We start from the raw sequence: 16,449 nt of genomic DNA, 5'->3' as shown, positions 1-16,449 counted from the left end.
GCCTTACTGGTACATTATTTAAACTGTTATGTTTATTCATATCATGATCTGATCACCATGCTCAATATATCTCATATGCATGGGGGTATTGGGGTAACGATACAAAAGGTTTGCTAGGGTAGACCCTCTTTCACTCAGATTCAGCCCCCCTCCCCGAATCAAACTCAGCCCCCCCCCCCCAAATCAAAATCCTGGCTACGGGCCAGTGAGGGAGGGACACTGGGCAGGGACAAATCTCAACTGTGTGATGGCAAATCCATGGAGGACTCCTGAGTAAAACGGATAGATTGAAAAGTTTGTAATGAAGGTAAGAAACTCATCCATTTAATTTCAAAACAGAGTACGCCTAAACTAAATGGAAAACATACTTTCACAAACACTTGACCTGTTCACTGGGATGAAGTCTGAAATGGAATCTGTAGGAAATGGGAGACCAGAAACTCTACCGAGCTAGGTAATTTAATGCTGTATTACAACTGCACAGTGCAACAGTGTCCCCAGTTTCACATTTCTCATAGTGGATCATACAGATTCTTCTGGAAAACCTTGACAGCTAAGATATAAAGGAACCTGCTTCCAGATTCCCAAAAATTCATATTCAGGGACCCCCCCACATTGAGGGCCACTGTTGGATGTGGTAGAACACATTCAAAACATGCCTACCATTAGCTAGAATGAGGTTTTCTTCCATGGAGACAAATGCAAAATGTTGGAAGTCTTGATAGCTAAGATACTAAGGCAACTGCTTCTAGATTCCCCCAAAATTTATGTTCACAGTACCCCCACATTGAGGGCCACTGTTGGATGTGGCAGAATGCATTCAAAGAATAGCCATCCCTACCATTAGATAGAATGAGGTTTTCTTCCATGGAGACAAATGCAAAATGTTGGAGGCATGAGCAAAGATGTTAACCCTGCCTATCCAAGCTGGTCCACCATCTCCAGGTTTGGTGGAGGGTATCAGCCCATCACTAGAGCTGGATAAAAGCCACCAATTCAGTTGGCAGCTGTACTTGGAAAGGAAGTGGACAACATTTACTTCCTGGACTCAACTTTACAGATCTTCTCTGTATTAAACAAAGAAGCAAAGACACACTAGTAATCAGCCTCTGGCTAGACGGATGCATACAGGGTATTTCACCTTCTGTATACTCTGAATTAATTGAGTAAACAAAGAAGAGCTAATCCAAATCATAATGGTAAACAATATACAAAAGAAGTGTATCAAAAATCCCAGCAAACTCCCAAACACTTGGATAAGCTCATTGTCAACTGCATGCCAAAAAAATATCAAACTCAAATGACATAGGAAAGCTCCTCATGCCAGACCAAATAGCACATTCTTGATTTTTTTAAAAATACCTTATTCCAGGCATGCCTCCATTAATGACATAAAGATATACTAGACATTGCTTCCTTAATAGAAAGACAGAAAAAATATGGAATAGAATTAAGTTTCTATAGTATCAAAAGAGAGAGAGAGAGAGAGAGCCGTTCAAAGTGTTTCAGCAAACATTTTATTCAAAGCTTGAAAATGCGCACATGGGGAATGAAACAACAGGTCTGGTAAAGAAAAGAATGGAATTATAGACTCATGCAAACCTGGATTTGGAAGGGACCACAAGAACCATCTAATCCAATCCTTTGCAATAGAGGGATACACAGCTGAAATATTCACAAAAAGAACCAAAATCATTTTGAATTTTCTGTTAACTGCTTGGAAATCTCATACTAAATGCATCCAAATATACTGTTTTCTACTGTTAGCTTGCACTTTTATGGTTTCCATTTTGGTAGCTAAATGTATAGATGGATGCTTCTTGCTGCAAGATATATATAGTCTCCCCTTTTCTGCCTGTTTTGTTGTTCACACAACTCAATAAGAGATTCAAGAGGTAGCTATTGTTTGCTGTAGGCAGGGATACGCAACTACAATGTTCTCAGCTTGAGAGAAAAATTCAAGCTTATATTGCTGCAATGTTTATGGCCACCTCACTGCTGCAACTCAATACGGAAAGCTTGTGTTTCTCCAGCCTCTCTTCAGCATTTTCCTAAAGCCAATGCACCTAAAAAAAAACCCTTTGAGCTACATTGAAAACAACAACAGAAAAGTTTAGGCATGGACAGATATAAAAGGACTTTGTAAAAATGCACTTCTTTGTCAAGGGCTTTGTTAACTAAGGTAGGATTATACTGGTTGAACACCTCTTATCGGAAATTATGAAATCCTCCAAAATTGTCCACATGGATGGCTGCGATTTCTCATATTGAACCATCAGAAAGAAAAGCTGTGCATTCTTCAAAAGCACACATTTCCTTTCTGATAGTTAAATGCACACTTTGTTTCATGCACAAAATTAGCAAAAATGTTGTGCGTAAAATTATCTTCAGGTTAGAAGGATAAGGTGCATCAGAAACATAAATTAATTTTGTGTTCAGACTTGAGTTCCATCTTCAAGATAGCTCTTTATGTATGTATATGCAAATAAAGGTATTCCAAAATCTTTTTGAAAAATCAAAGTCCAAAACACTTCTGGTCCCAAGCATTTTGGATAAAGGATATTCAACCTGGAAGTAAAACAGCTCTCTGGGTGCATTCTTCAACTGCACATTGGTGCCAGGAATGCGCTTCTGCCAACTTTCCATTTCCCAATTTTCCCAATCTTCCCCATACAAGACTTTATATGGCTGAGGAGTTCATCTACACTATAGAATGAATGCAGTTTGACACAGCTTTAGAGGTTGAGACTCAGTATTATGGAATCATGGCAGCTGTAGCTTTAGCCTTCTCTGCTAAAGAGTGCCTATCTTTCAACAAACTACAACTCCCATTATTCCATATTACTGGCATCAAACTGCATTCATTATAGAGCCAAGAAGCGATCATGACATTTGGCTCGCTGAAGCCCTGGAGACGATGGCATTCCCCATTTTATGGGTGACATGGGTGGCTTTTCACATCCTAACATTGCTCTGTTTCAATTAGTTGTATTAGTATCAAAGAAAAAAAAGAAAAGAAAAGGCTGCTGTGGAATCGGGAGTGTGTATGTGAAACAAGTTTTACTGGAATCTTTTTTCGTTCTTGATATTATTATGACATAAAATTATACATTCAACTTCTGTTTCACATTATATATTGCATGCAATTCATTTAAAGCTGGTTATTGTTTTGCATATTTATCCTATTGTAAGGGTATTTTGGGGGCGACATACGTTTTAGGTCTCTGGTTGATTCCCTCTCCCACAATTAAAAGGCAGTTGAAATGGGAGTAAAATATTACTTTACTTCTGGTGAAACAATAATAAGTTAGCTTAAAAATGCAGAGTAGACTCTGTATGACACACAGTCTTATTTCTAAGACTTTACAACTACTTTGGGTCCCCCTGACATATCTCTGCCTGAGGCAGCTGACTCAACTTGCTTCATGGCAAATCCAGCCTCCTGATTTAAGTACTGTGTAATTCTTTGATAAGAATTCTGTATAAGTTACTCTCTGAAAGTAGCTGATCATTTTTGTCAAATGTATAATACCTGCATTCAATTGTGATTACAAGCTAGATTTCTAAAAATCAAGTCATGTAAGATTAATTCTCTCTCTCTGTCTCTCTCCCTCTCTCCTCAAAGATTGGTAGATCACAGGAATGCTTTAGATATAGTATATCTTTTAAAAATATCTTTATTGAAAAGTTTTTCGCTTACATAAAAAAAGGAAAGGAAGGGGAGGTTGAATAAGGGAAGTGAAAAGAGGGGATAGTGGTGGGGAAGGAGAATAAGGTGAAAAAGAAAGATGGGGTAAAGGGGGAGAATTACAGGGTAAGAGGGAGGGGGGAAGGAAAGTTGTTGGCTTCTCATCTTCTTATTCTGGGTCCATTCATTTCAATTTTTCTCTTCTTTTTTTTATACATTTAGTCCTCTTTTCCTTCACTGTTAGAAGGGTTGGTAGCTCTTTTTAGTACTTATGTCCATATTTCCATTTTTTTTCTTTCTCCATAAACCTTGTTAATAAACTCCAATCTGCTTTTATTTTTGATTGTTTATTTCTTAATTGATGGGTCAGGTTATCTATGTTTCTAATTTCCAGCATTTTAATTAACCATTCTTTAATACTTGGGATTTCTTTCCCTCTCCAGTAACGGGCATAGACTATTCTTGCTGCTGATATTATATAGTTAAATAAGACATCTTTACTCCTAGATATAGTATATCTTGATTTCACTAAGGCTTCTTGTGGGCAAGCTCACAAAATGTAGGCTAGACAGTGCTAGATGAGTTTATAGATGGCTGATGGACTGAACCAGAAAAGTATCCACCAATTACACTATGTAACAAAATTTGAGATATTTTCTGCTCCTAATTTGAAAGTGTTATTTCCTTTTTAATTTTGTGGTACTTACTTTGAAAGTAGTTGTTATACTCCAGAAACTTCTTTTTTGTGGCTGTCACAAACTATGTTGAATTGTGTTGTCGAAGGATTTAATGAGTTGCTGTGAGTTTTCCAAGCTGCATCGTCATGTTCCAGAAGCATTCAGGAGAGAATGCTTCTGGAGCATGGCCATCAGGGAGTTCTTCCTAATGCTTAGCCGGAATCTCTTTTTCTGTAGTTTAAATTCTATTGCTATGTGCCTTAGAAACATAAAGCAAGCTCACTCACTCCTCAATATGACATCCTTTCAAAATCTGTGTTTCGGGATGGCCATTGACCCTACGCAGTAAAAGAGATAGAAAGCGAAGGAAGTCACTCTCACTATGCTTTGCTAACTGTCTTCCACAACCAGATAGGATGGAGGGGGTTTGGGGGCCGAGGCGGGGGAAGGAACAGCCTCTTTCAAGTGAAACCCATCCTTGCCAGGAGGGCTGGGGCTCCGGAGGCATTTCCAACAGAAGTCTTTGGTTACACGTCTGTTTGCCCGCAAAATTGGAAAGTGGGAACTGAGACCCCCTCCGCCCCGTGCCTCAAAGCCGCCCCAAGACCCCTGCTTGTTGGATCAGTGTCTAATCACTGCGTTTGCGGGGGCTGCAGTCAAGCTGGGGACAAGAGAGGTGAAAGGGCATCGCCTGATTCGCAAACCACCCAGTTACCGGCACAGAATTCCCCTTCTAACAAGGCATGGAGAAAACAAATTATCTTTGTTGTTAGGAAATCTGTAAGCACTTATCTTTATAATTACCATCTGTGGTTTCTGAAATGCAGGTAAAGTAGCAGCGGCAGCTCCTATATAGGTTAGGTACAGCCCCGAGGGCTGATAATCAAAACCAAACCGTTTGCCTTCAGGTTGATTTCGGTGGAAGATGATGTCAAACTTGATTGAACCTCCAATCTTTGATGGCTGTACCTGAAACCTCACATCATCTGTCTCTCGCTCTCGGTAGCTCTGAAAGGCGATACTCGTGGAACAGTAGAAGTGTCAGCCATCCGTATTCCACACACACAAAGAGAACAGCCCAGGCCCATAATATCCCTGGCTTCAGGAATCAATAAAAATGTGAGTAGAGCTTGAAAAAGAAAAAAGAAAGCCAAAGGAAAAAGAACGTGTAAACAAACGAGAGTGAAACCTAAAGAGATGGTCAGAAGATTTATACGCGGCTTAGTTCAGATTTCTGTAATCGATTTAAATTAATAACCACGTCCTCCAGCGCTAAATTGTTTCCAGAGATTGACGGCTTATGGGTTTTGTGAGGTAAGGTTTCCAGCGTGAGGTCAAGGCCATGGAGTAGCCATGCTCTTCATTCGGAGAGAAAAAGTAAGCGCCAGGATATGCTTGATGTGGACATTAACAGAGAGACAGATGCAGATTGAAATCTTATTTAAAGAGTGTATCTACTCTGCTGAATGAATGCAGTTTGACACTGCTTTAACTGCCACTGCTCAGTGCTACAACATCCTGGAATTTGAAGTTTGGTGAGATACTAGCACCCTTTGGCAGAGAAGGCTAAAGACCTTGTAAAACTACAACTGCCATGATTCCTTAGCACTAAGCTTTTTGTGTGTGTCAGGAGCGACTTGGTAAACTGCAAGTCGTTTCTGGTCTGAGAGAATTAGCTGTCTACAGGTGTTTGATGTTTTACCATCCTGTGGGAGGCTTCTCTCATGTCTCCACATGGGAAGCTGAAGCTGACAGATGGGAGCTGACCCCACTCACCAGATTTGAATCGCCAAGCTTTCAGTCAGCAATTCTGCTGACTGAAGTCCTTGTAAAACTACAACTGCCATGATTCCATAGCACTAAGCTTTTTTGTGTGTGTCAGAACCGACTTGAGAAACTACAAGTCGCTTCTGGTGTGAGGGAATTAGCTGTCTACAGGGGATGCCCGGATGTTTGATCTTTTACCATCCTGTGGGAGGCTTCTCTCATGTCTCCACATGGGAAGCTGAAGCTGACAGACGGGAACTCACCCCACTCACCGGATTTGAACCGCCAAGCTTTCGGTCAGCAGTTCTGCTGGCACAAGGGTTTAACCCATTGAGCCACTGGGGGGGGGGGCAGTTAAGTGATGAAAGTGTATTAATTCTACAACCTTTGGGCTTCAAGGTGTTTTGGACTTCAACTCCCAGAAATCCCAGCCAGCTTACCAGCTGGTAGGATTTCTGGGAATTGAAGGCCAAAACATCTGGGGACCCACAGGTTGAGAACCACTGGCTTACCAGCTGTTAGGGACTATGGAAGCTGAAGTCCACAACCCCTGGAGGCCCACAGGTTAGAAACCACCAATGTCATTTGCACTTTAAGATGCACCCTTAAAGTCCAAATGATTTTAGAAAATTGGCTCGAGGTGTTAGATCTGGATCCAGACTATTTACCAGCATAGCTTTATGGAATGAACCAGTGTAACTCCATCCCTGAAGTAAAGCAGAAGTTGTGTTTTGCTGCTCCAGAGACCAGAACACGAATCAATGGATTGTAATTACAAGAAAAAAAATATTCCACCTAAACATTAGGAAAAACTACTTTACTGAAAGAGCTGCAATGGAATAGAATGCTTCAGAGAGTGCAAATTCTCCTTCTTTGGAAGTGTTTGAATAAACCTTCAATGGCCATCTCTCAAGAATGCTTTAGGTGTGCATTCCTGTATGGCAAGTGGTTAAACAAGATGACCCATCATGCTGTCCCTCCGAAATCTTTAAGGCTATGTTTCTATGGATGCATATCCTCCAACTTTTCGATTTGTCTGAGACAGTGTTGACTAATTCTTTGTCATCTCACTTTTTCAGCTGCTTTCAAAATGCCCTAGACTTTCTCTCCTCCTCCCACTTTCCCTTTTTGTTCTCACCTTACTTTAACTGCTGCAAACTGTTGGAGCAGTTTCTGAGCTAGAGCCTGGAAAAGTTATAATTTTGGATTAGAATCCCATGAGTTTCAAGCTCTGCTTCTGAGCTGGAGGGATGCATTCAGTATGACATGCTCCAAAATGTATAGAGTTGTTTATGCTGTGCCTTTCTTTAAAAAATCAAAATATTCGGTTTGTATTACATTTCAGAAAGTGATATATGAAGTCCTGACATCTCCAGTTAAAAGGCCTTTGACTGAAGACTGTGGAGAGTTGCTGCCAGTTGAAGGGAATATGAAAACATATACACATTCCAGTAATTCATACTAGATTAAATATGTGATCAATTTTCATTCATTTACTTATTAAAAACAATGCCATATCTGCCCACAGTTCAAAGTTTTCAAGGATGTTTTACAATAACTAATGAAAACATATTGTCTGTCCATTTACCCTTCTAACAATTATTAAAAATTGCTGCTGCTTTTTTGTCCAAACCCAATCGTCTATAACCATATATTAACGTCTTTAATTTTTCCATTATTTTGTGCTGCTATATCTCAAAACAATCCCTGCCCTCACCATAATATTGCAATTGTTTCAGTGTAGACCATCAAGATTGGGAAAGGCGTACGGCAAGGCTGCATCCTCTCACCCAACCTTTTTAACTTGTATGCAGAACACATCATGCGATGTGCGGGGCTGGATGGATGCAAAGCTGGGGTGAAAATTGCTGGAAGAAACATTAACAACCTCAGATATGCAGATGACACCACTCTGATGGCCGAAAGCGAGGAGGAGCTGAGGAGCCTTCTAATCAAGGTGAAAGAAGAAAGCGCAAAAGCCGGGTTGCAGCTAAACGTCAAAAAAACCAAGATTATGGCAACAAGAATGATTGACAACTGGAAAATAGAGGGAGAAACCGTGGAGGCCGTGACAGACTTTGTATTTCTAGGTGCAAAGATTACTGCAGATGCAGACTGTAGCCAGGAAATCAGAAGACGTTTACTTCTTGGGAGGAGAGCAATGTCCAGTCTCGATAAAATAGTGAAGAGTAGAGACATCAGACTGGCAACAAAGATCCGCCTAGTCAAAGCCATGGTATTCCCTGTAGTCACCTACGGATGTGAGAGCTGGACCTTAGGGAAGGCCGAGCGAAGGAAGATCGATGCTTTTGAGCTGTGGTGTTGGAGGAAAGTGCTGAGAGTGCCTTGGACTGCGAGAAGATCCAACCAGTCCATCCTCCAGGAAATAAAGCCCGACTGCTCACTGGAGGGAAAGATACTAGAGACAAAGTTGAAGTACTTTGGCCACATCATGAGGAGACAGGAAAGCCTAGAGAAGACAATTATCCTGGGGAAAGTGGAAGGCAAAAGGAAGAGGGGCCGACCAAGGGCAAGATGGATGGATGGCATCCTTGAAGTGACTGGACTGACTTTGAGGGAGCTGGGGGTGGTAACGGCCGACAGGGAGCTCTGGCGTGGGCTGGTCCATGAGGTCACGAAGAGTCGGAGACGACTGAACGAGTGAACAACAACAAGACCATCTCCCCTCAACTCTGTTGGACTACAGGACTCATCCAGCCGAGACAGCATGGTGACATTCATACTTACTCATCGAGTGATGCAAATCACCGGTTATTTTCCTCCAGGAGTGAGTAACTTCCTGAGATCTTTGGGAGCAGCACAAAGCCCTAACAAAAACCTGAAGGGCTACACCACAACCTACTTCTTTTTTAGTTTTATTTACTTAAAGAAAGGTATTTGTTACACACATTGCTCCATGTCACCCCTCGCAGGGGTGTGGGAGAAATTTTGCCACTCCCCCATATCTTCCAACATTTCACAGATTGTGACGGCGTGAGTGGCGCCACCTATGTGTAGAACTGTTGCAAGATTTAAACTGTTGTGTCATGCTTAATCCTGCCTTTTTACCCTGCTTATGTATAGTTGGATGGATTGGTTACTTATAGCTGTCAATCAGTACTGTTTGGCTCCACCTCTTCCTGCAGGAGGGGAGTGCTTCCTTTCTTTTCATTCTGCCATCAGAGTTTCTACCAGATGGACATGAGTAAGAGACATGACTCTAAAAAACCCTGATTTAAATTACTTCTCAGCATCAGTTCTGAGGTTTTTTACCCTTGAGACTTGTGCTTCATGTTCAGACCAACCTGAACGACGTTGGAAGTCTCAAGCACCTTCAAACCAGGTCTTTTGGCACCAGAGGAAGATCCTCAGTCTTCAAACATAGGCCATCTGAACTGGGGTTGTGGTTTGCTCCGGCATTCACAGCCATTGAGGAAAGAGGAAACTTGGAAAGGCTTCTCAGCTTCAAACCCCTTGGACCCAGGACTAATTGAGACTGTAACGTATATTTTCCTTCACCCCTCTGAAGTTTCCAGCTCATTGCTTTAAAGAAATAACTCTTTGTGATCAATAAAACTTATTTTGAGTTATTTACAGTGTTTTGGGTTTTTGAGAGTTCCAGTTTCCTATAGGAGGGCAAGAAGCAATCCCCTGGGGAAAGATGCCACGTCCATGCCTCCTTCATTAAGAGTTATAGTCCCCAGGCACGACAGCACACAGATGAAAATCTGGAAACATGGGCCCCGTCTACACTGCCATATAGTGTGGTTTAGGGCCATAGCTAAGTTTGCATAAAGGTAGGAAATGTAGACCATGGACTTCATCAGACAGTCGGGGGGAGAGCAGGGGAAAGTGGAGGGAGACGTCTTAAGCAATTCCTTCCCGTCTTTCCATGTCTTCTGTGATGGCCATCCATCCCACATCCTTTCATTATCTTCCCTCATCTTTCCACTGCTTTACCCCATCTTTCTCTGTCGGAGTCAATTGATACTCTTTGATACTCTTTTGAGCTCTGTTTACATGTGCTTGAGAAATGGGAGTCCCACGGAGTCCCACCAGAAATGCCCTTACACCGTGGGACTCCCATGGGGATCCATTTCCCAAGCACATGGAAATGAAGCCTGAAGACCATCTGATGAAGTCCCAGGATAGATTCTGGCTCTTGTTTCCATCAAGGGACTGTAGAACAAGATACTACATAAATAATATTCTGCATATTATAATCAGTATAGTAAACTGGGTTGCTGTGAGTTTTCCAGGCTGTATGACCATGTTCAAGAAGCATTCTCTCATGATGTTTCATCCACATCTATAGCAACCATCCTCAGAGGTTGTGAGGTCTGTTGGAAACTAGGCAAGTGAGGATTATGTATCTGTGGAATGTCCAGGGTGGGAGAAAGAACTCTTGTCTGTTTGACAGTATAGTAAACATTCGTAAAATATCTTGCCACCTTTAATGTTTAGAAGACAGACTAGAAAAATAGAATCATTCTATACAATGAATATATTGGTGACAATCAGAGACTTTTTGTTAGTCCTGAATATAGAAGACCATTTTTTTTTGCCGCCGCATGACAGTGTTGGCTCATGGACGACAAGCTAAACATGAGCCAACAATGTAATGTGGCAGCAAAAAAGGCAATGGGATTTTGGCCTGCATAAATAGGAATCTAGTGTGTAGACCCAAGGAAGTTACGCCCCCCCCCCCCCCTATTCCGCCTTGGTTAGACCACATCTGGAATACTGTGTCCAATTCTGGGCACCACAATTGAAGAGAGATATTGACAAGCTGGAATGTGTCCAGAAGAGGGCAACTAAAATGATCAAAGGTCTGGAGAACAAGCACTTTGAGGAGCGGCTTAAAGAGCTGGGCATGTTTAGCCTGAAGAAGAGAAGGCTGAGAGGAGACATGATGAGGGACATGTATCAATAAGTGAGGGGAAGTCATAGGGAGGAGGGAGGAGGCTTGTTTTCTGCTGCCCTGGAGACTACGATGTGGATCAATGGCTTCAAACTACAGGAAAGGAGATTCCACCTGAACATGAGGAAGAACTTCCTAAATGTGAGAGCTGTTGAGCAGTGGAACTCTCTGCCCCTGAGTGTGGTGGAGGCTCCTTCTATGGAGGCTTTTAAACAGAGGCTGGGTGGCGATTTGTTGAAGGTGCTTTGAGCGCAGTTGTCCTGCTTCTTGGCAGGGGATTGGACTGGATGGCCACTAGGTCTCTTCCAACTCTTGGATTCTATGATTTACTTTTGTGTTGATTTAACACTCAACATTTAAGGTAATGACTCTAATAGGAAGTAACCGATGGGATGCCATCCAGAGATTGGGAAGTTACTATGGAACCAAGAAGTTTTTGGACTTTTGGCCTAAAAAAATAATCAATAATGCCTTGCTCATGCTTCTCGAAACAGTTCTACTCTTTTGTGTTAATCAAGTACAAAAGAGTAGTGAAAGGTGAACATAAGGAAAAGATTAAGCACTGAGGCCCCATTATAAGCCAACTACAGAGAATTCTACCTGTTGTAGCAGGGCCAAAGAATCTATGCCCCTTAACATGTTGTTAAACTGCAACACCCACCCCCCCAACTCAATACTTGACCATCAGCCAAACTAGCTAAGGCTTATTGGAACTGGATCTGAACAATATTGGGAGGAACACAGGTTCATTGCCTATATTTGGAGTAAAATGCTCTCTCACATGCCCCAATTCCATGAATTTCAAAGTGTTCTAGCACATCAATGCAAGGAACAGTGTATAAATGGGTTAAATAAATAAGCAACAAAAAGTAATAGAAATTCTAGACTTTACTTTGCAATAATTTCCATACATTTCCCCACATTTCAAAGTAAATTGAACTACCTAGACCTTGTGTCTAACTTATATAATTTTTTACTGGGTTGGTTTCTTATAGGTATTCCAGCAGTATTTTTATAAATTCTTGACATGAGATGTTCTTTTGATGTAAGATATTATTACCTTCTCAAAAATCGGTCTATTCCCTTAATTGAAAATTTCATTCCAATATTTTTTTTTATTGCAAGAATTCATACCAAAGGCAGTCAATGATCATTCATGCTCCGTTATTTTATTTTATTTTTTTAAAGAAAAACCTGTCTCACAAGGACATAGTAGCCCATTGGGTATTAAATCCACATATTGTTGCAGATTATGTTTCCTCCAGAAACCAAATTTCCCTAAATTTCCATTAGGCCTGTTCTAAAATGTAAACTTAAACCTACCTTAGCTTGCAAGGTCATTCAGCCTTACCTATGTTGGTTCGCAGTAAAATGGTATTCAAAGGTAGGGTTGGTTGAGAATCAGTTCATATTTTAACACAGACTGTAATGCCCAATTAATTCCATGTCTTACCAGGTTAACTCTAGGCCATTGTGGCAATAGTACCCAGCTTCCAGGAATCATTGAATTACAAATTCTAGCATTCCTCACTTTTTGCTATACTGACAATGATTGCTAGGACTTGCAGTTCAAAACAACATTGGGTGGGCTGCAGTCTCCCACTTCTCTCCTTGATAGAGTTCCAAATTTCCTTACAGTCCTAAAAAAAAACACAACTGGCATCCTGTTTAGGATTGCGGTCTTTGTTTGCACAACCTGGAACTGAGGGGTTGTGTCTACAATGCAGAATTAATGCAGCTTCTTGACACCACTTTAACTGCCATGGCTCAATGCTATCAGGCAGCTTGATGAGGCACCAGTACTCTTTTGCAGAGATGACTAAAGAGCTTCTAAATCTACAATTCCCAATAAACCATAGCACTGAGCCGTGGCAGTTAAATGGTACTAAACTGCAATAAGTTAAATGGTACTAAACTGACTTGGCCATGGTAGTCCACGCTCTGGTTACATCCCGCCTAGACTACTGCATCGCTCTCTACGTGGGGTTGCCCTTGAAGATGGCCCGGAAGCTTCAATTAGTCCAACGTGCAGCAGCCATGAGTCTAACGGGAGCGGAACGCAGGGAGCATATGACCCCCCTGTTGCTCCAGCTCCACTGGCTGCTGATCTGCTACCGGGCTCAATTCAAGGTGCTGGCGTTGGCCTATAAAGCCTTAAACGGTTCCGGCCCAAGCTACCTATCTAACCGAGTCTCTGCCTATGAACCCACCAGGACTTTGAGATCTTCCGGGGAGGCCCTGCTCTCGATCCTGCCTGCTTCTCAAGCACGGTTGGCGGGGACAAGAGATAGGGCCTTCTCGGTGGTGGCTCCTTGGCTGTGGAATGCCCTTCCCACGGACATTAGGCTAGCACCATCTCTAATGGTATTCCGCAAAAAAGTGAAGACCTGGCTGTTCAAGCAGGCATTCGAATAACTAGTGCAATGATTGGTAATGAACATAGGAATTGGAACAATGGATGACGAATCTGGATTATGTTTTTGATAATGAGACGACTGTGATCGGTTATCGTAGTAAGTGTTTATTGATTGGGTAATGTGTTAAGTTGAGAATTGTTGTTATATTTGCATTGAATTATTCCTGTTTTTATTGGTTGTGAACCGCTGTGAGTCGCCTTCGGGCAGAGAACAGCGGTATATAAGTAAAGTAAAGTAAAGTAAAGTAAAGTAAGTAAAGTAAATAAATAATTCTACAATGTAGATGTACCCTGAGCTGTTTTTCAATGTCTGCTTTCACCCTGAGGCTGCTGAGATATTGCAACATTTTCAGGTCTATTTCACAATGGTAACCAGTGCAGTGACTGATGCTTCATGGTTCAATGTGCTATGTGTACTGATGTGCATTGGGATTCTTTTTGATGTACATCTGAATATCAGCTAGGAAGAGCCAGAGCACAACAAGAGGGCCAGATGTTTATCAAAAAAATGTGTGGTGGCATCAAAAATGCACTATATACATGAGACATGACCAATAGGCATTAGAAAAACAGTAATTCCTCTACATTTGCTGGGTTTTGTGAAACAGACCGCTTGTGAAAGTGAAAAACCACAAATTAAAAAATTGTTTTTTTTTTTACTCAAGAGAACATTGCTCTAGTAATTTATAGGTCTTCCAGTACGACTGTATGGTCAACTTCTGATGGAAACTGACCATAGATTCACATTGCAGTACTCATAGTTTCCTAGAGAAATGCTATCTCTAGAAATCTCCAGGTTTTCCAGAATGCCTGGAGGAAGTTGACCATGGAAGTTGACCACAGAGTCAAGTTGGAGGATCTGGAAAGTCCTAGAGATTTTTTTTCAATTAAATCAACAAACAATGAAATTCACAAAAGTGGTGGTCTTGCAATAAAACTGCTGAATATTGGAAAATGATACATATGGAATTAAAAAAAGATATTAATTTCCCAATGAAACCAGAAGCCCCACCCGCAGCCAAGCAAAGCTTAGGATGCGGGAGGGCATTTTGAATTACCCCATGAAGGAGGCAGACTTGGTTTGGGCCAGGTAGTTGCTGGCCCATGCATGTGAGGGGGCGGAGCAGAAAGTTGGGTGAGGCTGCTCTGTTCTTCTTTCAGTTTCCTTTGGACGGCGTGAGAAGAGGTTGTGCCTGAGAAAGTCAGCTTCTGGTCTGGCCTTCTTCGCAGGACTGGATCTCTTCTTCCAGGCTGGTTTGTGTGGGGCTGGGAGGGGGTGAGTTGGGTGGCTGCTCCTTTCTTGGGTGGCTCCAGTGGCACTGGCAGCACCTTGGTTTTTTTTCTTCTTCCCCCTTTAAGGAGCCTTTCCAGGACTGCCCACCTCCTTCCTTGCCCCTCAGAGGCCTGCAGCCCCTTCTGCCTCCAGGCTTCTTCCTTGCTTGGAGGGCCTTCTTTGGGCCTGCCATCTCTTGCAGCAGTGCCAGAGAGGCCACTCTTCCCTCTGCATGCCTCTGGGAGGAAGTGTGTGTGTCCTTCTTCTCCCACTCCCTGTGGAGAGGCCTTTCTGGTAGGACTTCCTTTGGAGGGGCCCCTGGGTGCTTCTCTTGCCCCTTTAGAGGCTCATCCTCCTTAGCAGTTGCCAGCAGCTCCTTGGGCTTTCACAGTGCCAACTGCTCCTGGGAGGAAGGCCTGTTTGTTGGGGGGGGACGACCAATCTGCCTGGGGAGTGCCCCTGTTTGCTGCTCTAATTATACCCTTGCTATTTTGCCCCCTTCCCCCTCAAAAAAAAAAGTATTATAGTTATTCCACACTTTCTGCCCCACTAAAATTGATAGGATAGCTATAATTGATTTTGGGCCTAACCACATGGCCAGGAGAAAGCCTGCCTGGTAGTGTGGCGGCCATTTTGTTCTAATACTTTTGCTTGGGAAGGCGGCCATTTTGTTTTGGGCCTATTCTCTGAACAGCAGGGACCCTGTTTGGTAGTAGGGTGGCCATTTTGTAGTATCTTTATGGAAGCCTGACCTACTGGCAGCCATTTTGTTTCATCAAACTTACCATTTGTCATTGCATTTGGCAGACAGTGCCATTAGGGCATAGGCCATCAATTAGGGATTGACTTCTTTATTTCCTGGGCCCCTCTGCTTCAGCAGGTAAACACATTCATGGAGAAAACACATTCCGAGGGCAGGGGGGCCCTGCTGCCCAGGAGGTGGGCACTACTGCCCTGAAGCAGTTGCTGGGCCGCAGGGGACTACACCGGTTCAACAGGTTGCTGCTGGGGGGGCTGCACCATTGCCCCAGCTGCCTGCACAGAGGTTTCAACAGGGCACTCACCAGAATGCAGGTGCAGCTACACTCCAGCTTCAATCCTTTGCAGGGCCAGCAATATTGAACTCCTCATGGTCCTCTCAATATTTGACAATCCTGGGAGCAGCAGTGGTGGGCTTGGCCCTGGGGAAGTGTGCGGGCCCCTGTGGCTCCTGTGGTGCCTTTGCAGGTGCCTCAGACTCCTGCTTACCCTACAATACTACCATCACTGCCTCAGGCTCCTTCCTATTTTCAGGTGCCACCAACGGTGCCCCAGGCTTCTGTCATTTCTAGCACTAAGGCTTCTGCATTACTATCTCCAGTGCCTCAGACTGTTACCCATTCTCAGGTGGCACCAACAGTGCCTCAGTTGCCTGCCTTTTCTGGAGCAGTGGCTCCTGCCAGAGTACCTACAATGCCTCAGTTTGCACCAGTGGTGCCTCATGTGCCTGCCTTTTCGGTTCCAATGGTCTCTACAGCAGCATTATCAGCACCCCAGGCCCCGACATATTCTTAGACGGCACCTACTGTGCTTCAGACCCCACCTTATGTAGGTGTTACCCCCTTGGTTCCTATGGCAATAGGCACACAACCGAGCTCGGTGGCAGGCCCTGGGTCACTTTCTGTTGGAAATGCTCTGGCAGGCCCGTCATCAACAGTAACATCAGGT

The sequence above is a fragment of the Anolis sagrei genome, chromosome 3, assembly GCF_037176765.1.
Source record: "Anolis sagrei isolate rAnoSag1 chromosome 3, rAnoSag1.mat, whole genome shotgun sequence".
Classification (NCBI taxonomy): domain Eukaryota; kingdom Metazoa; phylum Chordata; class Lepidosauria; order Squamata; family Dactyloidae; genus Anolis; species Anolis sagrei.
This window is presented reverse-complemented; position numbering follows the sequence as displayed.